Source organism: Pseudopodoces humilis, chromosome 3, assembly GCF_049639895.1.
Source record: "Pseudopodoces humilis isolate 2021_Gansu_Grassland_sample_001 chromosome 3, ASM4963989v1, whole genome shotgun sequence".
Lineage (NCBI taxonomy): Eukaryota > Metazoa > Chordata > Aves > Passeriformes > Paridae > Pseudopodoces > Pseudopodoces humilis.
Window position 1 is genome coordinate 17780838 of NC_142202.1, and position 27193 is coordinate 17808030.

The 27193-nt window shown below is 44.6% G+C and overlaps 1 long non-coding RNA gene across 1 annotated transcript; it reads left to right on the forward strand.

Moving 5' to 3' along the window:
- LOC148184596 (uncharacterized) lies at nucleotides 1-26507 on the forward strand. Its single transcript, XR_015772259.1, has 5 exons — nucleotides 1-302; nucleotides 10970-11077; nucleotides 12696-12783; nucleotides 24010-24089; nucleotides 25765-26507. It is a non-coding gene; the product is annotated as an uncharacterized LOC148184596 (long non-coding RNA).
- Nucleotides 26508-27193: the final 686 nt, after the last annotated feature.

Consider the following 27193-nt stretch of genomic DNA (forward strand, 5'->3'; position numbering starts at 1 on the left):
TGAAAAGATGGTTTTTGCAGCCTATTTGTGGTCGTAAATGCTGTGTAATAATGCTGATGCTCTGCCAGGGAAATGGATTATTCACCAAAAGGAGCATGCAGGCTACATACCTGGGGCCCAGCAAGAAGGGAAGGAGGACTTGAATCAAAGTTGTTCTTCCATTTTACTGCTTTTCTTGTTCCTGTTCAAATACCTTGAGAGGGAGGAAGGTTGTGCTGCACCAACACGACTCACAGCATCCTTTCTCTGGTTCAGCCTCGGCCACTGCACGCTGCGTGCATTAGGATGAAGTTTGCAGCCAAGTAAGTACTGGTGTTTAGTTCTTATGGGAGCCAATGAGTAGCTCTTGCAGCCTTGAGTGAGTTACTGGCTGTAGAGGATTCGATGTGTTTACCTCAGTCAGGCTCAGCAGTTTGGCTGCTGCTGCTCCGTGCATGGGTGTGGAGCTGGAGTTTCTGCTGCAGGAACCCTGTCAGCCTGTGCTCGTCACTGCGAGGAGCAATGGTTGATTTTATTCTCCAGTGTAATGGTCTTGGAAATGATGGGGCAGGGCACTGCAGGGCTGTGAGTGAGTGGAGTTTGCTGGGGGTTTGTTGATAGTGGAGATGGGCTGATCAAACCCTCCTTTGTGCAGACCATTCCTTAGAGGGGACCTCTGCAGGGTTGTGTCCCACTGAGGGCAGTGCTGGGAGGTGGCAGCCTGGGAATTGCTTCACCAGGGAACAAGTTAGAGGGTAATGCTGATTTTTTTAAAGGCAGAATTTACTGAATCTAGTAAATGATCACTTAGCACCTTTATGCTAAGGGCAGGAGAAAGTCAGTGAGGGTTTGAGGAGTCCTGCCTGTGTGCACTTTTTGCATCCTTTTCTGCTACCCAGTATGATGCACTGTGAATATGTGCATGTGTGTCAGTATGAAGCCCCTGCCTGAGCACTCTGTGTGCTCCTAGCCAGAAAAAAATGAAAGATGTGCCCTCATTTCTGGGAGGGAGCAGGGATGAAGAGAAAGGGGCCAGAATTGTGATGGGATTTAAACAGGTATTGTTACTGCTGTGGCACAGGAACACCAAAAAGGTTATTTATGTCTTTAAAGACAGAATTGAGGCTTGATCACCTATCCCCTGCTCTTACTGCTGGCTGTGACACCCCCATCAGCCACTCCAAGATGAAGCACAGTTAAAAAAATGGGAAAATCACTTAGTAGCCTTTTATTCACACGTGGGTGTCAGTAAGACCAAGACCTGCTTTTCACTGCTCTGTGTCAGCATTGTGCTCTTGTGTGAGGTGTGCTAAAACAGGCACAATCCTGGAAAATTGATTCCCTCATAACTCATTTTCCATTTCTCCCCCGAGTTCTTGTTTCTGAGAATATTGCCCAGGTTCTGTGAGTGGCTCCCTGAGATCCACCTTGCAAAGCAAGGCATTGTGAGCTAGTGCCACTTCTGGTTGGCAATTTACTTTCTCTTTACAAATGGTGACCTACCATGTGTGAGACCTGTAAAGCTCTGTTAAAGCTGGAATTGTTCAATTCATCCATCTTGCAAGCTATTCTGACTTCAGGGTTGGACTTCCAGAGCCAAGAGATAGTTCAACTTTCCATGCTAAGCAGCTCATATGCTTTGTTCTTCTTGGTCATGCTGGGGATAACTGAATCCCCCTTCTTGTCTTGGCAGATGATTTCCTGAGACTTCCTATGGCTTTACCTTTCACAGATGTGCCAGCATCCTTTGGAAAAAGGCAGATGGAAGGTCCCTCCCCTACCCTCTTGACAGATACGGACTCAGAGTGTTTTCAGCTGCAATTGTGTGGGAAGCACATTGGTGCCTTATAGTCACAAGCTCTGCCAAGGGCTCCTTCCAGGGAGGTGTGTTCCAAAGCACAGGCAGGACCTGACTAGACTGAGGAACCTCCAGGGGTGTGGGAAAAGGCAGATGGGGGTGTGTTTTGGCCTCCAGTCCTGCTTAGCTGTGGTGAAGCTGGCTCCTGCCATGCGTGCTACCAGCTGCAGGAAGGCCTCTGGGAACTGAAGATGCTGATGCAGTAGGGAGGACAAAAAAGCCTCTGGGAACAGAAGATGCTGACTCAGTGAGGAGGACAAAAATAAAGTCTATCTCTCGACTGAGCTAAGGAGGGAATCAAAGAGAGATAAGAAGTAGTTGAGGATTGGGTCATTAGCAGGTATCTGCTTTCCTGTGGCCTGTTTGTCTGCTGTTCCTGTAGGCCCCACAGAGGAGTTACTGATGAGCAGGTTTCAAATGGTTTGAGCCAGCCTGAGATGAGTAGCCTATAATTGGAGCCATTTGTTTTCCCAGTGAGTGTGCAGCTGCTGGAAACAAAGTTCAGGTCCTACGGCGTTGCCAGGAGTGATACAGGGTGCTGCCAGCCCCCATCTTCCTCCCACTACTTGGTGCAGTATTAATCTCTTTGCTCAGTCCAGTGCTCCTTTTGCTGAGGGGTTTCTTGCCTCTCCTGCCCCCATCCTCCTGTTAAGCACTTGCCCCAGTGGAGCATGAGCAGGAAGAGTAGGCTCCTTGTCTTGCTCTAACTGTCTTCTGCATCTTTTCCAGTCTTGTCATTCCACAGACTGGGGGAAAGCAACTTAAAGTCAGTAATTTTTGAGGCATATTGCAGCCAGACAAATGTTTGCAATGATCTTGATGGGCTTCTGGTGTGATTTGGTTACTTCAGGCAGAAACTCTCCTTGAGAGCCCAGAGCCCAAGACATCCTGCAGCAATTCCAGCTTGCAACTGCCTCCTTACTAGAAATAAGGGGCACACTAGGGATGGCGAAATTGCACATTTCAATCACCTGCTGAGCATCTCTAGTTGGCGCTGCCCAGGTGGAGAGGCCTCTCAGGTGAGCTGTGAGCCAGAACGAGGAACAGTAGCAGAACTTACCCAAGGTGCAGCCAGAAATCCTACTGCTGGCTCGGTGACCGAGCTGCCCTGCTCTTTGTGCCTTTATGGAGTCAGTATCCTGTATCCTACAGTATGTAGAGATGCCTGGCCTTGGAAGCTGTCTGAGGTCCTGTTGAATTTGGCTGGATCCAGTCTGGCTTAAATCCTGCCCTGTGAGATGCCCATCTGTTCAGCGTCTTCCCGGGATGTGACGGGAGTTTGTCAGACTGAGCCAAGAGCCTGTGAGCTCCTGATTCAGGGCTGGGTTCATTTCAGTGGCAAGAAAAAATAACCTAAAGGTTTATTCCTGAGGATAAGAATGGCTGTATCTTGGAGGGGAAGAGTTCAGCATGGTACAGAAACACTTGAAAAACCTTCATGTGAACCAGGGAGTAAAATTAAAAATGTAACAAACTATTTCTGTTAGATCACTAAGTGAGAGGTTAAATATAATTTGACTCATATGCCTTGTCTTCACACTTCTGCACCTTAGCTTCTTTGATTGTCTATATATAAGAAGTGACATTGGAGAGCGTGGATTTGTCCTGAAGTTTTATTTTGCATGGAGAGATGAAGGCACTGTCTGGCACTTGTGAGTTTCATATCAAGTTGCGCTTCTGGCAGACGCCAGTGGAGCATTTAAAGAAGATCACATTGTAGAGCAGCATAGTAAGTTGCTATAAGGATAGCCAGAGGTTTGTCTGTGATGCAGGGCCTCTGGATAGAGGGCTGCTGGGTTGTAGAATCTCTCTGGTCCAGGACACATGCAGGTACAAAATATCTAGTCAGAGATGTTGGCAGTAGCTTCAATGAGAGCATGTTGCTTGTTAAAATCCACTGGGGTAATGGAATAGGATGCTGATGTGAAAAACTGAGATGCTAGCAGGTGGCTAAGGAGCTGTTCATATTTTCAGAGATCTGAACAAGGTCTGTCAGTCCTGAACCAAGCTTTGCCCTGCTAGCATCCATTTCAAAGATCTTTTCAAGTCATCCAGCTTTAATGCAGTGCTGTGCATGTGCCTCAATGCTTTGCTCTGTCTTGTAGCTCTTCAACACCTGGGACTGAACTTTTGCAGTTCCTTGTAGGGACTGGTTTCCAGTGTGAGGCAAGCAGGGGCACAGTAATGGTTTATTTCCCTCCTCAGTTTTCAGCTGTGCCTTTGAGTGGTGAGGGCTGTGGTGACCATCAGGATATGGCCTGGAGTCCAGCTGTTGACCTGCTGGAGTACAACCTGTCAGGGAAACTCTTCTGGGCTGGGGTCTGTCACAGTACCTGGAAGGGAAACTACAGTGCCCTGGGTGAGCTCTTCCAGCTGACTTAGCTGAACTCTTATGTGTGTAGCAAGGGTAACAACCTCAGAAAGTTTGAAGAGTCCAGTTCCTGTTCTCAATTTTGAAGCATATTGACAGCTTGATGCAGGGTCACAAATTCCTTTGGAGTCAGGGAATCTAGGCAGATAAAATGTTTACTGCTCCATAGGAGATGTATGCAACAGCCTGTTTGGACATAAGAAAAGATTTGGTTTATTTGGAAGTCCTCTCTGCCTCAAAGTATCACCCACACTTGTAAATAACAACATAGAAGCAGCAGGTAAGACCTCATCCTTTAGACAGGTATTGTCTCTCCCATTTTTGCAACTGGGGCAGATGAGCGGGATCTCCGTGGTCACAGGTCAGAGTGAGGAATGGAGCCCAGGAGCTAGAATTCCTCCTTCTTTACTAATGTCACAAAACCATTTATTTTGATGATAAATGTGGTGATTCACTACAGCTCCAGACACTGAGGGCCTTCTCTTTGCAGCTGAAGCAAATTGGGTGCTCATTGTGTCCGCACAAAAATGAGCACTGAAAATGCCAGAGGAATTTTACCCAAAAGTGACACTGAAGGCTCATTAGTGCCTTTCACCAAACCCCTTTTTCTGCTGTATGAGCATTAGCAAGTGGTCCTCCACACCTTAGCTCCAGGGGCTATGTGTACCTCCGGCTGTTACCCTCCTATATTTAACAAAGCCGTGATCACATGCAGATACAGAAGGGGCTGATAAGCTGTTTGAGTGCTCAGCAGAGAAATGGCACCAAAATAGTTGTAGTGTTGTTTCTAATTGCAACAGATGAGCAGCCTGGCTCATTAATCCTCCCTATCAGCAGCACATAGCCTGTCTGCACCAGAATAGCCCTGATCTCAGCAAACCTGCATCCAGCCCTGGCCTTCTGTTTTCGACGTATTTGGAAAAGACGAGCTTCCAGCACAGCCCCAAAGGGACTTCCACTTGGCTGGGCTGACCATCCATGGCAGAGATGACCCAGGGCGTGAGGGGTTCTGCGGCGTTTCGGGAGGCTGCCAGGGTGTGCACACATCTGTGCAGCCCTGACCTTAGGCTGAGCAAGAGCGCTGCTTTGGCAGGTGCTGCGGTGCAGGCACTCAGATAATCACGCAATTGCTACGGTCGGAAAAGTGCTCTAAGATAGAGTCTGACCATTAAACACCTCTGGCAGGGGCTGAACCATTGCCCCAGCATCTCCCATGGCTGAGAGTGTGGTGTGCAGGTCACTAAATGTTGTGCAGGCAGGAGGTGTGCTTTGGGGACAGGCTAATAATGCCTGTTGAAAGAGAGTTTTTCCTCACCTTTTTCCCTTCATTTTAATTGTGCTTCTTGTACTTTGCAAGCAGCTTTGAAGGCTGCAGAGTTAGGAGCATCCTACGGCCCACTGCTGAGGTGGGGACGTGTCAGCTGAGTGTTGGCAGCTGGCTGGGGCCATTTGGTCAGTGCCAGCTCATCTCAAGATGGGCAGCTGGAGAGCTGAGCCCTTTTCCACTCACCACCTAACAAAGAGCATCTTGCAAGCTGTCCAGTCCAGGGTCTGCTCTGCCTAATGGCACTCCCAGCTGAATTCCTGAGGTGGCTGGGCTAGATGTGGCTGGATAAACCACTGGGGAATTAAGTAAATAAACTCTTGCTACCTTTTGCCTGCTTTTGCTGGGGTGACTGCATGTTGTACATGAGGAAGCAGAGGAACCATGGCTTGGTGCAATCTGTCAGAGTAAGGGTCATGTATGAGGAAACTGGGAAAAAGGATTTCTGGATCATCCTAACATCTCAAGGAAGTTTACTGTAGTATTTTTGCTTCTTCAGCCTCTCCTATTCTATGTTTTTGTCTGTGAGGTGCCTCCAGTAGCATTCCAGGCACATGTTGTACACACCACAGAATAATAATGATTTGCCTATTGAAATCTTCCTTTCTGTTTCAGCTGGAAATGGTGGTTCTCTTTTCTCCCTTTTTCACCCTTAAGGTGAAAAAAAAAAACAAAATCAGGCTTTTAATGATGGAAGTGTGGAAAAGATACAACCACCTTGCTGAAAAGTAAGGGAGATGTGAAGAAACAAAGGATGGCACAGAGAGAGAAAATTGGACACAGAAGTGAGAGTCCTCCCTCACCCAGATTTAAGGACAATGACAGGTCTCTTCCAAGTGATGGGGATTTGGGAGTACCACCTCTGGCAGTTGATAGCAGGACCTCTTGAGGTGAGCTGCTGACCAGGGGTAGAAATGAGTCCTGGGAGCTGGGCTGGAGAAAACCCCACTACTTTTGCTTCACTCATTTGTTGATGATATTGGCCTGGTTCAGAGAGATGGAAACAGTGACCAGATAGGCAGGGAGTTTCTGTGTGGCCAAAAGTCCACCTTAGTCCCTGCTCTGGGCTGTGGGGACAGCTGGGCTGAGATCAGGTACCTGCAGAAGGCAGTGGAGTAATTGTGTGCCCATCCAAGGGTTTGAGAGCCCAGCGGATCCCCACTTTCCCAGGATGGACCTGGGGCCAGCTGGCTTAAAGCTGGTTGGGTCCAACTGGCATCCTAATGCTGGGAAACAAGGCTGTGGATCCCAGCCATGGGCAGCTTTTCCCACCAGAGGCCCATCTTGTCTTCCCTGCAGCCCTTTTGCCATAAAGGTTAAATTCTGTATCCTCATGGAGGGGACTTGGCCCTTTGTCATCGCTCAGTCATTGCTGGCTCTGTCTCACTGTGGTTTCCTTGCACGTATGAGAAGGGTCAGGTTTCAGTTCCTCATAATTTGACTGAATCTGAGCTATTTGAGGCTAAAATTTTCCACGCTGGCTAGGTGCCAAGGCTGAGCACCCCTTTATGAACATTTAAGACTGATTTAATCTATTTCCATTGTATTCTTAGGTGATTCACTTTTAGCTTGAACTAATGAGAGTGCTTGGAATAAGATGCTTTGATTTTATTCATGAGGAAGATTAAAATAATTTAAATTTCATTAGGAAAACTATTAATTTCATTAACAGGAAGACATTGCATAGAATGCATAATTCTCCTAAGGGTTTTGTTTAGAAAATAATTGGAAAGAAACCTTTTGATAAGGTCAGAGTGTATCACTTTAACCTTTTTAGTGATTAAACTGTTCAATTGCTCACCCCCTAAAAGGGCTTCATCTTCTGAATGCATGTGTGAAATGAAATAACATTGCTGGTCAAAAGAAGTGCTTTGGCTTTCCTCAAAACTTTTTAGTCATCTGGGAAGGAACTGTTTTTTAAATGGATGGGTCTAGGTAATTTTTGAAACAATGCTGTTTCTTCCAATAAGGAATGTTAATATTTCCCAGTGGATAATAATCCCAAATAGTAAATGTGAGGGAGAGGGGAGCTTTGTCTGCCTGCCTTGGTTGTTTCACAGTCTCTGAAGCCCCCTGAGGGTGTGGAGGTGCCTCGCAGGGGCTGGCGGGGGTCACCAGCAGGAACAGAGGTGTGTAGCCCCTGCCTCCCCTGCCCGTGTCATGAGTGTGACCCAGGCCTGTAAATGATGTCAGAGTGGGGTGCTGACACCCTGAAATGTGGCTGCTGCTCTGCCAGAGGAATCCAAGGTTTCCCTTGTGGTTGGAACTAGATAGAAATGTCTAGCCTGGCCATGGTCGGAGGGAAAACACAGAAAGGGGCTTCTGTGTTGGGTTTGTATTGTCTTCAGGCAATTCATTCCACAGCATGGGGTCTGCAGTTGTGCTGCTGCTAAACCAGATTTCATGGGGCTATGGGTGGGAAAGGAAAATGGGAAAATGGCTGTGTCAGTGGTGAACAGCACTTGCAAGGCTGCTGTGCCGTGCCTGGAGGATGCTGGCAGCGTATTTGTTCTGCCAAGACTATCTGGCAGCATAGGGGGGTACAAATAGACACCTATCTCTGAATTGGGTCTTAATGTGAAGGCAAAATTCTCTTTACAGAAAATAATGGTGTGTTCTCATGCTCATGAGAGATCTTAAAAAAACATACTGACTTACAGAGGCTCTGCAGAGTTTCAGGCTTTCCCAAACAAAAGTTCAGTCTCCTCAGCCTGCCAGACTTTGAGGGAAGTGAAGCTTCCCTTCTAGATGACAGGGAAGTTGAATTAAATACCTGCATAGAACAAACTCTATGCAGGTATTTCTTTTCTTCCTTCCTTCCTTCCTTGTCTGTTCCCCTCTGAGGGAGCACTCAGACTAGAAGCACTCAGCCATGTTTACAGGGAAAATCCTTCACCTGATACCCTGAAAGGGCAAGAGAAGGACTTAGAGGGGGGTTTTGTGTTTGTAGTCCTGACAAGTGGACTGCTCACTCGCTGTTGAGCTGAGAGTTTGAGCTGGCCATTCCCTATTGGATATCCCTGTGAGGATCCAGCCCAGCTGGATCCCCTGGAAACTGTCAACTCCAAGCCAATATCAAGAGTAAACCACGGAGCCAGTGGTGCTGCTATGGTTGTAGCAATGCTGTACCCACGCTCTGAGGGATGTGAGCTCCTGAAGCACATCCTGCCACCAGCTGGGACAGTGGTTACAGCAAGGGCTGATCTCCCTGACCTGAGGATCTCACCTTGCACCCATGTCACGTGAGGTTTTCTTGTTTTTGCTCCTCTTTCTGGGCAGGCAGGCACATATGTGCTAAAGTGTGGTCTTAATTCTCTCTCTCAGCATTCCATCTGTACAACGAGGGAAGGGAATTGTATCTCAGGGCTCAGTTCTGCTTGCAGAAAATGTGGATAGAAGAAGATGGGTTGAAAGCCCTTCAAGAGAAACTGTGGCCTAAGGAGCAAATCATGGAACCACAGAATGGTTTTGGGTTGAAAGGGGCATTAAAGATCATCTATTTCCACTCCTGCCTCGGTGTACCTCTCTGGATTCACCCTGAAAGCACTTGATGATGTGCTGCATGTGGTATCAGGGTGGGAGTGCTTGTTAGAGCAGGAGCATTCAGAGATGCAGCAAAGGGGTTTAAGTACTCACTAGGGATGATTGGAATTAAGGGAAAATTGATGTTTAACATAGGCCAGAGGGAAAGGAAGCAACACTAAAAATTTGGTTTCTCTGTGATAAAGGAGAACAAGCAGTAAAAGCTGGTAGAAAGACGCATAATACACTGTCAGAAAATCAGCCCAAAATGTGCTGGAAAGAGCAAAATGGTTCATAATCATGATAAGACCATTCTCCTGTGATAAACTGCTGTCTAAGGTCAAGTTAGAAGCAAGCAAATTTTGCCTCAAAGGGATTTTAATATTTCGGTAATTTAGAGATCTATATTATTTAGTTGGTAATTTACCTCTTTTACCTTATAAAAGCATCAGATTTTTGCAGGACAGGTGTCAAGGACATTGGTTGCATTTCATGCAGATGATTCCACTGATGAGGTAAATGAAATAACATTTCAGTAACTTTTCTTTATTGAAATGAGAATTTCAGAATTTTGTGCCTTGTACATGCAGTTTTAGCTCTGCATGGACAATACGAGGGTTGGCTCCTCAGAATCATTTTGTAGAGGTTTGTAACATATTCTGAAAACTGCTAGCAAAAAATTACAGACTTGTGATCACAGCATTTAAGCAATCCATTTTACTCAAAAGCATCCTTGCAATTAGCAGTTTGAGTAATTTTTTAAGAATAAATCTACTTTAAAATGTCTTCTTTTTCTTTTTACTGCCTTGGGGCTGAAGTCCCCAAAGCTTCAAAGCTTCTGCAAAGTGAAACTGTCTCCAGTGTCTGATCTCAAAAGCCCTGTGAGTGCTGCCTGAAGCTGAAATTCTCAAGGCCCTGGAAGCTTTGATTCTCTTTCCACACACCTGGTCCCTCTTGCTCCTCTCCCCAGGTTCTGTGTTCTCTAAATGGAAATTCTGAGAGAAGAATCTTTCCCCTTTCCCCTCCTTATTATGTTTTGACCACTTGATTATCCTGTTCCAGGCAGGATGCAATATTTCTCAGAAAAGGTGGTCCTTTCCTCTTCCTTATCAGCTCCACTATAACCCAGAAAATAAATCAGTGAAAGTTCAAATTCCAATCTAGTTATCAAAATCACAGTGTTGGAGTTATTACAAAATATATCTTCATCTCTGTACCCATGCTTTCAAAATTACTCACTAATGTTGGCAGTTTGAGCAAAAAATCTGTGTGTCTGTTTGAAAGTGGCTATTAATAAATCCAGATTTAAGCCTTACTATGTTTAGTACCAGCTTTTTATCACTTTCTTGTAGTCCCTGACTCCATGGATGGTGGCGAGCATCAGTCGTGCTCATTGACCCACTTCAATCCACTGACAATGTATTTTTCCCACTATTGGAAGTTCATCCTATTTATTTTCTACTTGCCTAGCTTTCTTTCTCCATCATCTTCTCCTTACCTGACCCTGAGGTTGAATGCCACAGAAATAATCCTCCAGAAACACTTAGCCAGTCTGTTTTCTGTCCTCCTAATCACAGACTAGCTGGCTGATTGACTAATTTTATTTATATTATTTAGTTTTATTCAGTAAGCCTTTAAAGGATTTATTTTTTAATGCAAATAAGAGGATAATTATTTAATGTACTTACTTTATTAACATACTTTACAGCATTTTTTACCTTAATTGTTTTAAGGTTTTTATATACTTACTGCATTACAGTCCTGATGGCAACAATGGGTTTTGAAATTCCAACTAATAACTTAAATTAACTTCTAATCAGAAAGAAGTAAACCTTATGCCTGAATTCTAAGCTACACTGACCTGACAAATTCAATTTCTGGAGCACCTTGTTCCTGTGATCTCCTTCCTCCCTAGTGGACAGCACTGGTTAAAATTCCTCCTCAAGAAACTAACTTGATGTTGAGTTTGAATGTTAACTCTGGATCTCCTGTCGAGTGTGCGGCCCAGCAGAAGGGTGACAAGGTAAGTCCAGCTGTGTTGTCAGGTCAATTGTCTCATTGTCTCAGATCCAGTCCAGCCAGGTAGTTTCCCAAAAGCTGAGAGGTACCTGTGGCATATGAAAAATGTGCCAGCAGCAAATGGATTTCAGCATCACTAAATCTCAGCTAGTCCTCTATTATTAGAGGACTAATCCTTGCAGCCCTATATTCAAATATGCCTTTTCTTTTTTTTCTTTTTTTTTTTTTTTTTAACGTGTAAGGAATTTAATGATTGGCACCTCAGTCTTCTCAGTTTCGATTTAAAGGCATTGCTGTTCTTGGTCTATGTGCATGAGCAAGGAAACTGAGCTATTGCCAGCCTGAAGGAAGTTCTTTTGCAGTAACACTCTTGCAGTGATCACTTGCAGTCTATGAGTATTCCATAGAAATAACAAACAAATCTGCTGCCAGAATCTATAGAAGCCTTTTCATAAATCCTGGAGCAAACTGGGGCCATAGTAATTGCTGCCAGGCAGGGCTGAATAGTGTTTCTTTGTAGCATAAAATTTGGGGTAAGGAAAGTTGAATTAAATACCTTGAAAGAAGAAAATTTAAGACATTTGAAGAGTAAGTGGCATTCTGGATAATAAGCAGAACCTCTCTCCACATCTGTCCCCTGTTGATAACCAAGGGGGGACTTGGTTACGAGGACATAGGTTATGGCTGAGATTGGTCAAGAAATAACATTTTCTAACTGATAGGAACGAGTGGAAGTGGGCAGTTGTGAATGAAAATTTCCACCAGAGAAAATGATGGGTTTATAGAATGTTGCACAGAGCTTAAAAAGTGACTCGGAAGCAACCTTGGGTCTGGGACACCTGTACCTTGCCCAAAAATGTCTGCACCAGATACTGTGATAAAAGTTCCAGTTCATTGTAATGTAATGGTGGGTTTCCTGACGTTCCTGCTGCTTTCCCTCTTAAAGGGGGGTGCTCAGTGAGGATGAGACACTGCTTCACACACATATGAAATGCCACTATGGAGTTACTGGAGTCTGTGTCACCATGTCCTCATCCTGTTGTCCCCTGCCAAGTTAGCAGACACTCCTGACTTGAACCTTGGTGACAGAGTGGTGAGATGTGGCTGCTGCACTGCCTCTGCTCTCAGGGGACTGTGTTCCCCAGGCCTACAGACTGGCAGCCCCAAAGGCAGACAGGAATCCAGCCTTTCATTAGAAATGTGATACAAACTTGGAGTAAGGCTGAAATTAAGTGGGAATTAAAATGCTTAAAATGCTGGATGCACGTAAAACTAAATAGTCATCGAGTGGTGTGAGTTACAGTTTCATCATAAGCCCCTGTCTTATCTAATTAGATGTAACAGGATCAAAACACAACAATATTAAATTACAATAATTGCAGGAAAGTGTGAATCATAGAACAGCTAAAGCTCATGAAACCTGGTGTCATTTTTCATGCATTCATTGCTGGAAGTGGCTAAAGCAGCAGCTGTGGTGAAACACTCCTGACAGTGAGGGGTGGGTGGCTTATGTGGGGCTGGGTTTGGGTTTTGATTATACACCAGAAAACAAGGAGCTGGCTACCTCAGGAGGATCGCCAAACTGACTTTTTCTCTTTCATTTGCTCTTTTTCTGGCTGTAGCTGGGCAGAGCTGGGAGCATTGTCACCGTCCTTCAGGTTCTCATGATCCCAAGTCCACATCTTCCCCTGCTTGGTGGAGACCAAATAGGTAAATATGCAAGGTGAAGGTCCCCTGAGCTTGTACTGGATTTTCCTGGAGGGTTACAACAAGGTATGAGCAGGATGGGGAGTCCTCACCTTCCTCTTCCCCTTCCCTTTGAGGGAGGAGATTCTGCTGTTTCCAGCTGGAATGCTGAGGGTGCTGCTGTGAACAGGACATGTCAGGACTGATGGTACAGGCATTTCCCACCCCTGGACGGGTGAGGCAGATGCTGGTCTGTGTGGAAGTCATTAAAGCAAAATTTGGGTGGTGACTGCTGCCTGATGAAGAGGCAGGGAGACCTTCTGACCAACACCAAGTCATGGGGCAGAAAGGTCAGGACATTATCTTTTAATTTTGATAATTGGTAGCAAAGCGTCCAGCTTGGTACCAAGGTTTCCAAAGCTGAGAACATTTAGATACTTTTTGGTGAATATTTCTCTTTTGGCTTGCTTTGGTGGATGTGTTGTTCAGTTCCTTCCTGCTGTCTGTGGTCCTAAAGTCTTGTAGGGCCTGACTAAGGAGGAACGAGACAGATTTTTGGTTGCTGGGACTTTTTCATGACACGCTGGTGTACTTGTGGAGTAATAACTTTGGACAGAGCAGATGTCAGCATTTGGCCTTGGAAATTATGTGCCTGTGTGTGAAAAATGCAACATTCCTAGGAAAAGAGGAGTGAGAGAACCAGGAGTTGTAAAGGAGATCCACAAAGCCAGTAACCAGCATGACGAGATCATTGTGTCTGAGGGTAATGCCATTCCTGGGAAAGGTTTTAACAACTGATTACTTTTCTGCTTATGCAGAGACTGTTTTTGGGTCCTGCCAATGGTTGATAAAAATACATCCATTGCTTCATGAAGCCAAAGCTTACCAAGTCCCTGAGTGGGACTGACGTGTGTTGGGACATATGGGGCTTGGTCCACATGTGTTCCTGCTGATCAAGAGACCCTACATTTTGTACACTCAGGCTGTCTTACTTCCTCAAAGACACTCTCTTTGCCCTTCTTCAGAAGGGCACTCTCACAGCAGGTAAGGAGGCAGCTCTGAGAACTGGTGACTGAATTACTCAACGCCTCTGAAGTGCTTGTGGGTAGAGGGAAGGATGGAAAAGCGGAGGAGATAATGACTGTGCTGTCTTGGCAAGAGCAGGGAAGGCACAAGGATGCAGAGGAAGATTGACTTGTCTCTAGGATACATTAAGACACTACATCCTGATCTGTAGAATGTTTGAGCTTCAACAACACAGAAATTAGGGGGATGATGTCCCTAATAGCAGCCACTGGCATGCTTTCGTTTCATTATGACCATTAAAACGTGGCACGTCAAGAAAGCCGTGCCTCTCCATCTGCCTGTGCACAGACATCCAGTTAGACACAGCAGTTATTGATGAGCAAAGGCAATAAATGCCTGCAGGGGGATGTGTGTGCCTTCCTGTGTATTAGTAAATACTCTGCTGTTGTCTTACAGAAAATTAATGAAATCTGAGCAGTGGGAAATCAATGTTGTGTTTTGGCTGGCAAGCAGCAGTGTGTCGATTTTCCTCTCCTCCCCCCCGCCCTCTGCAAATTATGAGGTGCCTGGATTAGTGACATAAGAATGAGTAAGGTTTTTCTGAGTTTGCTTACATAAAATCTAGTCCAAGTACATTTACTGAGGGGATACAGTTTTTCCTAGCATTAAATCACAGCCTGCTCTGGCAGTGATTCCCAAGCCTTTCCAATAGGCAAAAGCTCCCTTTCCTACCTACCACCAAGAAGGGCAGGCTCAGCCCCATTTACCCCCAGCCCTCATAATGAGTCCCAGGGGGAAAGTGTATGTATTTTATGGATGATAAGTAGATTCTGTGGAGACACAATCCTAATCTTGCTCCAGGCAGTTCTTATGAAAGTGCTGCTGCAACTAAATACAGATGTCCTTTTTGTTTTTTTGTCGTAGTGTGAGAACTGCTCATCCGTGCGGTGTGAACAGGCCCCACCACCCAGTAAGAAGGGGACACAGGCCTGCTCCCCAGACTTTGTTAGTCCACCAGCTGCATCTGAACAGCCTCTTTTAAAATAGTTAAAGATTTTGACATCCTTAGGTCCAAACAGATAGTGTTATCTCAGATTTGCATAAAGGAACCCTGTGTGTTTCATGCCAGTGAAGCTGACAGCCAGGTCTCTGAGCCATCTGAGACCCCCTCTGGGGCAAGGCACAAAAAATCTAAAGGAAAGATTTCCTCTGACACAGAGGGAAGCTATTGCTTGTGGTCACCTAGATGAAGAGGAAATAGCTAAGGCCAAGCTAAGGTTAGCTTGGCCATGTGCCATATGTCCTATAACATGGAAAGATGCACTGCTGTTTTGGTATCTGCATGGCAGTGCCCCGTGTCCCCAGGCAGAACCTGGGCTCTGGCACAGCAGCAGAAGAAAATAGCGGGAGGGCTTGGGGTGCTGCCACCATCCCCCAGCAAGGACAAACAGGTCTCAACTTCCCACCAAACAAGACAAGAGAGATATTAATTAACCCAGGATGTTAATTTCATGAGGATGTGAAAAGCCCCTCACCCATCCTGGCCTCTAGCGCAGCTCTCTGCGATGAGGCAGCCGCTGTCCCCCGGGAGAGGGAAGGACAGGAGCTGTGGAGCACATAGGTAATACCCAGCACTTGAGCCTAACTGAACCTGCCAGGGGACGTCACACTGATGTGCAGGGACACACCCGAGGGAACATTTATCTGGCAGCCTTGGATTCGGCTTGTGGAGGCGCCTCTGCACGCCAAGTTCAGGTAGTTCAGCGCACGGCATTTCCCACGCATCCCGGAGAGGAGCTGGAGATGTGCTTGTGTGCGTCCCTGGCACCACAGCATTCCCTGCCTGTTTACAAACTGCGTGCCCTGTGATTTTGTGTACACTAATGCTTGGCAGCTTACATAAACAGGCTTGCTGCTGATGCACGAGCAGCAGCGGGCTCCAGCTCTCCTGACTGTGACTGCTCTGCTCACAGAAATAGAAGGCGTTTTTTGACTCCTTCTGACTTTGAACACTGCACTGTGAGACAGTCTTTTATATTAAAAATAACACTTCCTTACAGAGTCTCTTTTGGAGTGCCTGTGTATCTCCACTTTCCTTCCCTCTTCTGTGATTAATTAATCAGGCTTTTCTCTGCATAAATGATGAGGATCTCTGGCAAGCAATGTGATACTGCCTTCTTCATGCTGTCCATTGAAATCTAGGGAAAGAAAACTACTTGCAAATCACTGTCAGTGGTGCAAGACAGTGCTGTAGGTTTTGAGCAGGGGAAATCATGCATAAAGTATTAGATAAGGGCTTTATTTGAATGAATCTGATTTTTTAAAGGACTGGATAACAAAGTGTTAAACCTGACCAAAGCAACATGGAAATTTTCAACTGCAAAGCTGAATTTTACGTTTTTATTTTACAAGGATTGTACACCATTTCATTTTTGTTTATGACTTGAGGAGGGTCCCTTTTTCTTGGTTTATTTTACTTGGTTGTGGGGTTTTTGACCTCCATACCAACAGGAATTTTTTTTGGAAGCTTTTGGAGCTCACTCCTGCAGAAAGCTCTGCCTAGGAAGATAAAGAGGAAGGATTGTTTGATAGATCAGTAAAAAATTAGATCTTCTTATCAGTGTGACTTATCTAATAAGAGCCCAGTTTGGTGTCAGGAAGTGTGTGCTATGTTCTTATTTCTGTACTGACGTAGTAGCCAGCCTTGCTAATAATTTTGTCTCCTCCTGCCTCTTCTTTCTTACTTGTAAATTGAGTCTGATGATGCTTTCCTCCCTTCATAATGTGCTTTAAAATCCACAGAAGGAGATTGCTGTGGATGATCAAAGGGGAGCCTGATTGCACTGTTCAGTACATCAGAAATGGGGTTTATTACATGAGTTCTACTACTGGAAAGCTTGAATTTACATTTACAGTGGTATGAGTCTGACTGAAAGCTCAGTGACGTCAATGCGGGGCTTTGCATTGGTTCCAAAGGACATTAAATGAAGCTTTATATAAAAATGCATGCTTCATCCTTTTTGCTGACTGCCCTATTTTCCATTTGTAAAATGGGACTTAATTTGCTTGAACTAGCAGAGGATATACAATGCATATTTTGCAGCCAGAACAGGGAGAAGGACTCCACAAAAATTTGGAGCAGAGTTCTGTTTGTGGTGATCTTAGAAAGTCATATAGCTCTTTCTCATCTCCGAAAATAGCAGAAGCACCACTATAAAATGGGGATTGGAATCCTGATCTTCTGCCTCTTCAGACTACAGAAATGTCTGCTGGGTCTATCCTGGCAAATCCCTCCCAGTGACTAAATGGCAGGCATTCAACCTACTAAAAGAAGAAACAACATATGTGGGCATAGAAAATAGATAGAGGCACTTCATTAAGAAAAACCAACATAATGTGTGCTCTTGAATTAGTAGTGCAAGAAGAGATCAGTGATTACTTATCCACTGTCCCTTTCCCTTTGTTTGCAGTGTCCAAGGAGACCTTTCTGCAGTGGGCCAAGTGTGTACATGAAATTTCTGCCCATACCTGAGCCATGGTAGCAGTGACTTGTACTTGTCAGTGAACACACCCCTGTTAAACTGGCAGCCTTTAAAGACACTGCTCTCCCCTCCACACATGGAATTTAAGCATCTAGAGTCTTCTTTTCTAGATTATTCCTCCTGCCAGCCAAGTGTTGATTTTTAAGATCTACAATTATCCCTTTAGAAGCAAGTAAAAATCCAGGGTTTTTTTTATTCTTTTTACTGATTACAATTATATGGTAGCTTTAACCTCCTATTTTCTGCAGCAACCCAAAGCCAAATGCTCAGCTGAGTTCTTTCAGCATAGAATCAGGCCCAAAGAGGTAAACGGTCTGGGACTTGGTCTGCCATGGACAGAGGTATGGACAAATTTGCCATGGACAAATCCATAACTGTGAAACAATACTGTCTTGTCCAATGTCCTTGTGGCACTTTTGGAGATAGATGCTCACCAGCTTGGTTTCTTTTGGTGCTTTTGCTAGCTCTTGACTCTAACCTGAATCTCTGCCTGCCTGGAATTGCAAAATGATCCTCATTTCCCTGTACCTTTCTCAGAGCCAGTCCACCTGCAGCAGGCTGGTGGTGAGCCTTTTTCCTCCTGAAAGGTAGTTTATCCACCCATTCCTTAGAATCACTGCACTTAGGGACAGTGGAGATTACGGATAAGGTTTGATAAACTTCTGCAGCATTTTCTCAAGCTCTAAAACCAAATTGCTCTTTTCATCATCACACTGAGGAAGATCATAGGTTATAGCCTGGCTTTCAGGTGTATGTCTTCTACTTCCAAGAAAAAACTCTTTCAGCAATCAGCATAACAGATGTACAAACAAATATCCATATGGAGCTACTGTGAGGTCATGGGATGACAGAAGCCTTAAAATGAATGAAAAGTATGTACTTGGGGCAACAATACCAATTTCCATTTTAAGAGTTTAGGTTTACAAGCAGAATTGTTTGGAGAAAAACAGGGATACAAGAAGTGATTAGCTCTGGTGTTGCAAAGCTCAGAAGAATTCCCCGTATTTAACTATAAGACAAAGTCTACTTCAGAACTGGTCTAGAACATAGCTTTCAGATGATAAGGGTTTTTTTCCTCAGCTGAAGCTCGATCACAAGGTATGGGTTACATGATCCTAATGCCAGTCATTCCACCCTTGCTATGTGTTTTATTTCTAGGATGAATTGGCCTAGATTCATCTTTCATCAGTCAATTCCCACTATATTTTTTTTTGGGTGAATGTAAAAGCCGTTAGTTATGACAGTTGTGGAAATTGGTGATTAAACTGTGAAGAAAACATTTTGTAATATTTTTTTTTCCATTAATGCTCCAGACCAAATTGTTTACATCCTTCCATCTTTAACTGTTTTCATTATCCACCAAACCCATCACAGTTTCCCAAATGCTTTCTAGGCATGTGGATACCAGAATGCAGTGCAGCAGTACCTGCAACAGAGCTAAATGAGAGGTTATTTGTCTTCTTGGTATTCCCCTGTTTTCATGCTTTGATTATGCTGATCACAGTAAATCACAGAGGATTGATAAATGCCATCAGCAAAAGCCTTTTTCAGTAGTTGCTGGTTCCCTGTGAGCGTGGCCTGGGTCCCTCCCTCAAGGGTACAGAGCCACTCAGTCACCTCTCCCAGAGCAGGGGATTGTTCCTGGCTCACCAGCAATTCAGGCCATCAGCCATTACTCCTCCTTCCTCCCTGATCTTCAGATCTCTGTCACTTTTTTAACCCTGGAATGAGAGTGATTTAATTTGTGCTGCAGCTGACAAATAACAGTGATAAATAACAGTGGGTGAGGACCATTTGTTCAGAATGCCACAGAAACCCACCTGTGTTTGGAAGAGATGTTTTGCTGCCTGCTGGAGATCTGGTGTCTGCCCAGGTCCAGAACCACTTGGTGAGTGCCACATGGGTCAGTACTGTTGTCATTCTTTTGTCCGGGAGGGAATTTATCGCAGAAGGGTTAAAACTGTGACCTCTGTTCCTGTCCCTCACCAGCCATCCTCTTGTCCTGGTCAAAACTGTGCTTTTCTAGTACAATATATGAGTTCTTGCCCTCTCCTGGAGCTTCAAAGGTTTCAAGATTCAGCTTCAGTGATCTAAACAACTCTTTGGACAACTATTTTTAAAACTTGAATCCACATTAGTTTTTGTTAACCTTCGCCTGTTATTTTTATAACACAGGGTATTTCATCACCATATGATACCATATTTCATCACCATATGATAGGAGCTGGTGCTCTCTTACCTATTTCTGTAGCAGAGAAATATCTGTCAACTACTACTATATTTTCTTAATTTCACAGATAGGTCTGCTGTTTCTGCATTGTTTTCCTTTCTTAACATCCTCAGAAAAACCAAATCCCCTTTATTTAGTGTTAAATTTAATTTTTTTTTAATAATCTCTTATTTCAGATTTAAATTTGTATTATTAGCTAACAACTTCTGCAGTTGGCCATGTGTTACAGCTTGGGGTTTTGATGTTGTTTCAAGTGTAGAGTTGCTTGCCTCTCCTCTTGAAGCTAGGGGCTTTTAGGATTTTTAATTATTTTTTTTTAATGTGGACTCTTCATTACTAGCTACTCAGTAAAATGCTATTAAACAATGATAGCTCATAATTTTATGTGCCTTTGGTTTTTTTGTGTCACTGTCAAATATTTTTAGCCGTGTGAAATCACAGGAAGTAGATTTAGATCAGCAGTTTGGGCTGTCCATTTGTGGTGTTCAAAATGAAGAGTCAAACATGACCAAAGTGTCACCACTTGGTTTCTGTTTTGATTTTCTTTCTCCTTGCTATCTGCTACATTGAGCCAAGATACAGCCTCCTTGAGTCAGGAAATGGTTGAAACTGTTGCTGATAATGTAAAAAAATATGGGCATATTTTAGTTGTGGCAGTTTGACACCTCTGAGACAAGATCCTAGCGCTGAAATGATGGTCATGATGCTGCAGGAGAAAGCTGTGTTAGAGAACATGCCTCAAGAGCTCATCTTCTCTGATCACTGGCATGATTTTGGAGGTCTGTAGAAGATAATGACACATTAGTCTGCCTTGCATTTTTTCAGAGCATTGACTCATGCATTTGTATTTGTTGGTGGGATGTCAATGACAACACAGCACTGTATTTGACAGAAAAAGCTACTTCTTCCAATTAAAACCTCTGTATACACAGTTGTAGCCAAGAACAGATTTTACTGGTTTCCCCCCGCTGTCTCAATTTTTTGTTCCATCTTTCTTTATTCCTTGCTTTCTCTCTAATATCCTGTTTCTGTCTTGTGGTATTTACATGCTGCTCCAAATAACATCTATAATTTATGAGCCTTACTTTTGGTGCACTGAAAGAACAAAACAAGGTCCAAAGAGCATGACGCAGTAGTCTCAGCTTTGATATTACTTTATTTTTAGTTGTTCTCCCTACACAGAGCAGCATGACATTTTCTGTCAGCTCCTGCTACAAATTTTCTAGACTGAATTGCCTGAGGCCCAAATGATTATAAATTTGTATTTTTGAGGTGGACTGTTTTAGATTTCACTGAGATGTTAGCAACAATCACTCCTGAAACAGCTGGGGGTTTTTCCCACTAAATATTTTAGCTGCAGATCAAGGCAACGATTTTGGTTCAGTCTTTTTGTGTCTTTTTCAAGGTGTGAGATGAGGAACCTTGAAAGCAACAGGGCAAAATAATAATGAAAAAAATACTTCTCCCTTCCTTCCCTTCCTTCCCTTCCTTCCCTTCCTTCCCTTCCTTCCCTTCCTTCCCTTCCTTCCCTTCCTTCCCTTCCTTCCCTTCCTTCCCTTCCTTCCCTTCCTTCCCTTCCTTCCCTTCCTTCCCTTCCTTCCCTTCCTTCCCTTCCTTCCCTTCCTTCCCTTCCTTCCCTTCCTTCCCTTCCTTCCCTTCCTTCCCTTCCTTCCCTTCCTTCCCTTCCTTCCCTTCCTTCCCTTCCTTCCCTTCCTTCCCTTCCTTCCCTTCCTTCCCTTCCTTCCCTTCCTTCCCTTCCTTCCCTTCCTTCCCTTCCTTCCCTTCCTTCCCTTCCTGGTACTTGTTCCAGTGTGTTAGCACCACACTGGCTCTCATTGCATGCTCTTATCAGCACTCAAGGGCTTTCCAGAGACAAGAGAAATGTCAGCAGTGGGGAAAGCAAGTCACAACTTTAGACAGCAGATGAGTGGCAGAACTGGAAACAGGGCCAAGTTTTTGAATCCCAGGGTCTGAAATACTGCTTGGTTGAGCAGGATAAAAGGTATTTTTTAACCTGTCATGTGCCCCATGATTTCAGTATCTTCAGCTCCTCATTTTGCTTTCCAGTGAGCTACAGGAGGGAGGGAAAGATCCACTGGGGGATCTGCTTGGCTGCTTCCAGAAGGAAAAGCTAGGAAAACTAGGGTAAAAAACACTACCTGCTCCATTCTAACCTTTCCAAAATCTGCTTTGTGTTATAGTTCCACAGTTCCCAGTCCCAGTTTGTACTGTCTGTGCAGTAACTGAATGAGTAGCTCAGGCTGCTGAAGGGCAGCATTTATCACAAGACGCTGCAGGTGCTATTTCCATGGGAAGGGCTGGGGCTTGTTTGTGTATTTCTATACTTACATTCTGTATGAAACCTAATCTGAAGCACTTTAGTGACAGCTGGAACTGCCAGAAGATTTCTTTGAAAACTTTCATGAGATCAGGTGTTTTTTATAGATAAAACACCTTATGACTCCATTGGAAATGAGAAGTCGTAACGATTGTGCCGTGCACTCTGGATTCCCAGGGGGAGGTATTTTTAGGCCTGCCATTAGCACCACCAGCTCTAGCCTGTCAGCTCTCCAGCAGGCATTTAAGCTTTTCTGGAAGCCAGTTGTGTGTTGGCTCCATGAGCACAGTGATGCACTCGGCTTGGTGTGCCCAGCTCCCGGGCTGGCCGGCCAAGAATTCCCACTTGAGGCACGGCTCCTTTGGGCACCCTCACAGCATCCAATGCCAGGCTGTGCTCCATCTCCTCCAACACAGCCTGTGACACGCTGCCCAGGCTGGTAGGTGACTCAAAATGCTCAATAAAAGTATTATGGCCTTCAGTAAGCAGGGGCAGCTGGGTTGGAGTGGACAAGAGAAGAGAAGGCTCTGGGGAGACCTTACAGCACCTTCCAGTACCTGAAAGGACCTGCAAGGGAGATGGAGAGGGTCCTTTTACAAGGAAAAGTACTGATAAGACAAGGGGGAATGGATTTAAACTGAAAGAGAGTAGGTTTGGATTGAATATTAGGAAGAAATTCTGAACTGTGAGGGTGGTGAGGCACTGGAAAAGGTTTCCCAGAGAAGCTGTGGATGCCCCATCCCTGGAATTGTTCAGCTTTGAGCAGCCTGGTCTGGTGGAAGGTGTCCTAGCCCATGGCAGTGGGCTGGAAATGGATGATCTTTACAGTCCCTTTCAATCCAGACCTCTTTGAGATTTCCATGTGTGGTGGGGTTTTTGGAAGCTGAAAGTAGTAGATTCATTGAGAGGAAAAACATTTCAGAGACTGCCAGGAGGGAGTAGGAAAAGAAAGATAAAGAGTGAGGATCGTGTGTTTGCTCCTGAATTTGAAGTAGAAAGAGAAATAGGATAGTATAGTGCTGGGATGATCCAGAGAATGGTAAAAGGATTAACTCTGAGCAAGGAGGGTTGTGGAGAAGAAGGGATTTTACACTGAAATAGGGAAAAAAGGCAGAAAAAAACCTCATGCCAACAAAAAACCCAACAAACCAAACAAAAGCCCCCAGAAAAGCTGGGGTCTGGGGAGGGAGCATGCTTTCCATTGAATGGAAAAAAAAAGCACGATGTCTCTGTTAGCCTGGGAGTGTGAGACTGGCTTGTTTCTTAACCTCTTTAATATTTGACTAGATGTGAAACCAAGAATTTGTTTTATTTTTTTTTAAGATACTGTCCATTGTAGGCCACTTCCTGCTAAAGGAGGGACTTTCACTCAAGAATTTGGGATAATAAAGAAAAGGGATGAGGCTGCATATGCAGGGTAGAAGACCCATGATTCCATAAAATGCAATACAAATATTTAGCAAATAGGAAGGTTCTGAAATGTGTTGTCTGTGAGTCAGTAAGGCCCGTAATCTTAGAGAAGCTCAAGTACCCTTATCCTCCATTTCCAGTGCTGTTATGCAAGGCTTATGGGAAATCTCTGCAACCCAGCTATCTATAGTTCCTACGTAATATGTAAAATTTAAATGCCTAAGGAAGACTTCCTTAGAAACCAGAGTATACTTGCCATACTATTTAGACAACCAGTATTTCAGGGTAAGAATATAGAGATATGGACTACAGCCAGGAGGATAAATAAATAAATATATATATATATATATATGGCAGCAGCACAATGTGACTGAATCCCATCTGAGAGTTCCCAGCTCAATGTCAGTACAAATGTCTGCTTCCCTCAGTCAGAGTTGGCTTCGAGGGATGTATCCCATGAAGGGAAAATGCTACTGCAAACTCTTGGAGCTAGGAAGGTGTTAAAACCTCAGCCAAAATATGAGGCTGTATTACATAAGGTTTGAAAAAGTCCAGATTGCCTCTCCTTGGCTAATCTGTCATAGCCATCTGCTGGCTTGCTGTTTGTCTCACAGCAAATACAAGCTGGTTTAAGTTAGTTTAGTGGGGTTTGGGGTTGTGGTTGGTGTTTTTTGTACTAGTTCAGTCACTGTGTACTGTTTCAGGTGAGAACAGGCCTGAGGAAAGTTAACGTGACACACTGCACTGTGTTGGAGCCCACAGGCTGCTAGGAACAGCTTACCAGGTAAAAAAATAATCTTTATTTTGGCAGATAATAAACTCTGAAATGTGAAAATAATGGTATTTGAAATGACTTTCTGTTCTTACCTTTCTGTCAAAAAAACCCCAAAAACCCAACTAATGCAGTGGTTGCAGTTGTTGCCCATCTGATGACTCTGTGAGCAAACAAACCAATCGATGAGAGTAGGTGGCTTCCTGTCCAACAAACCCCTCCAGGCACAGAGGATGGGCTTGCTCTGCCAGCCCAGCCATCACACAGTGGGTGACAAACGTGCTTCTCCCAGGAATGTCTGAAGTGGGGTACTGAGCTGTGATTTAGGGAACATGCACCCTGGGCATGAGGTGTGGGTTTTTATGGTGAAAACGTGGTTAAAACTATGGGGAAATCACTTCCCCCCCACCCCTGTTTTTTTAATTAAATTACTTATGAGGAGGCGTCAGAACCATTTGCACAGGCAGAAGAGATGAGGATTGGATTGAGCAAATAGATCAAACGCCTTCGTTTTCTGTCCATGTTGCTCTTGGATCTATTTCACTGCACTGCTTTCTGTGGATGAAGAGTTTAGGCTTTGCACACAGGTGTATGCTGGGAATGAAACATCCCCTGAAAGTGGACCATTTTAGATAAAATAACTTTCCCCTCTCCACATGGCTTTGATTTGGTTTGTACGTGTTCCACCAAGCTTCCTTGACTGGATGTGCCTGTTGCTGTCTTGCTTTCTCTGCCGGCACTCGGAGGGAAGCTGCTGCTGCCCACTCTGCAGAGCCAGTTATTTCCAGCCATCAAACCAGCTGCAGCCAGAAACTTCATAAATGTCATTAATTTGGAGTCCTGCTCTGCAGCTACAAGTCACTCCAGCTATGTAGGTCCTGCACCTATTTATAACCTAGCAATCTGTCTCTGGGGGCTTTGTGCAGTTCTTTGCTCCGTGCCACGTGGGTGGTAATGTAATAGCTGTGTATATTATAAGATTTCCTCTACCACTTTTTAGAAGCAGCAGGTGCAGTGTCAGCAGACTGCTCTGGTAAAAGAGCACAGGTAAGGTGGGAGCTGCTTTGTGGAACGCTCCCTTCTGTCTCTGCTGCACCATCTGATGTTTAGACAGTGGTTTGTTTCCTGTTCCTCTGTGTCAGTGAGCTCCCAGCTGGAACAGACTACAAAAGATGAAATTTATTGATGGAGAGGTGTCTCTTTTGCAGCAGTGAGCAGCTGCAATGTTCCCTGAGAGTTTTTCCATGGAAAACCTGGGGGGAAGATGCAATGTCACTGTCTGCATCCTACCCAGAGCATGGCAGTGCTGTATGCTGTGTAGATGAACACCCACCTCCAAGAAACTCCACAGAGTGAAACAAAATGGTTCAAGATATGCAGGAGACCACAAAGAAATGTCAAAATGACAGTCAGCATCACAGACAGAGGATGTAGGGCAGCCAGCAACCTCCAAGCCATCAGGTTGTCTGGGTAAACTGACAAGAGAGCACTGCAATGGAGACACTTGGTGGATGTTTATAGGAGTTCCTCAAAAAGAAAAAAGTTTTTCTCAAGACACTATAGCCTACAGGGACTACACTAGGGGCTTTGGGAATTAAATCCCCAAATAAAATCAGTCTTGGGAAAATAAACCAAACCAACATGGACTGTTTGCTTATGGATGCTCTTGCTTGTGTGTTTTATCCAGGAGCTGGTGAAACTGGAGCTTGGAGAAGTGAGGTCTTTTATCTCTACCTGGACAGGGAAACCACGTGGAGGGAGAGAGGAAAGGATATGTTCTGGCCATTTAAGTGAAATTCTCTGTTGTCTGTAGCGATATGCTCCTTCTGTAGGAAATAAATCCTAAATTACGAATTTAAACAAGTTACATAATACAGTTGGAATAATTGTCATAAGCATCAATAATTGTCATAAGTATCAATAATGTTAACTACTTACCTGTTGTAAATGTATTTTAATTCCATTTAGTGTTGTTAAGCAAAGATTTTGCCATGTCCTTGTTTAGTGAGTTCGTTCTCCTTCAGTATGTCACTGTATCTTTTTTTCCATTGGGTACCACTTACCACTTCCGCTGCTCCCAAAAGCCTTTGCACCCAGGCCCATATACAAATTAAGAGATATCTAGCAACATTGGGAACAAAAGATCCTAAAGACAATGGGCCACTGTAAAAACTAGGGACTGAAAATAATAGTCCTGGGTTGGCACAGCAAATAACAACAGATCATCGACCAGAGCTAGTCTCCGTCTTGTCACCATACTCTCAACAGCACTCAGACAAAATAATTCCCCTAGACTTCAAGCCATTAGGGACTTCCTAGGGAGTCCTGTGAGGAAGGAAGCCCCAGCTCTGCCCAAGTGACAAAGCTGCACTGATCCTCCTCCTTCACGGCTCCAGTGGGAGCAGCGGCGCTGTGCGTGACCCCTCGGGCCCCCACCCCAGAGCTGTTCTTCAATCAAGGCCTTTAAGAAAGGAGCTGGTCTCCTGGCCCTGCTCATAACACTTCTACTCCTCAGCTGCTTCTTTCATATTGTGTCTGTGGGTCTGAACAAACGCCTGATGTGTGGGCTTGCTTCAGCCAGATGCCTTCACAGCTGCTTAGCCACTCCTGAAATGCTTGAAAATGTTTAGTTGGAAATGCAATATTTCATATGTTTCTTGGGTGAGATATGCCATAGTCACAAATTAGAAAACACTCAGGTTTTGTGTGTGGGCACAGGTTCCCCAAAGGCTCAGCATTTTCCCAGCAGCACATAGCTCGTGTGGGTTGGCACATGGGGTGCAGAGCACGTGCTCTGGGTGTTGGTGGTTGTGCTCTGGGAGCCCCTCTGGTCTGGGAACAGCTGAACTCGGATCCACCTCTCCTGTTGTGGGTACAGCCCTGGGAAAGGGAATACATTACACCTATTATTGGCAGTGACTTGAAGGGAAGCCAGGCTATCCCACATGTGAACCTTTGAGGATAAAGGGAAGGCTATTTCATGCCGTGCTGGCTGAGGGACAGCTGCAGCTGCCTGTGCTTGCTACATTACCTAAGAAAAGCTTCTCAAAAAAAGCACCCCAAACCAACACTTCTTGTTTTATCTTTTCATAAGCCAAAACTTTAGGATAAGTGTC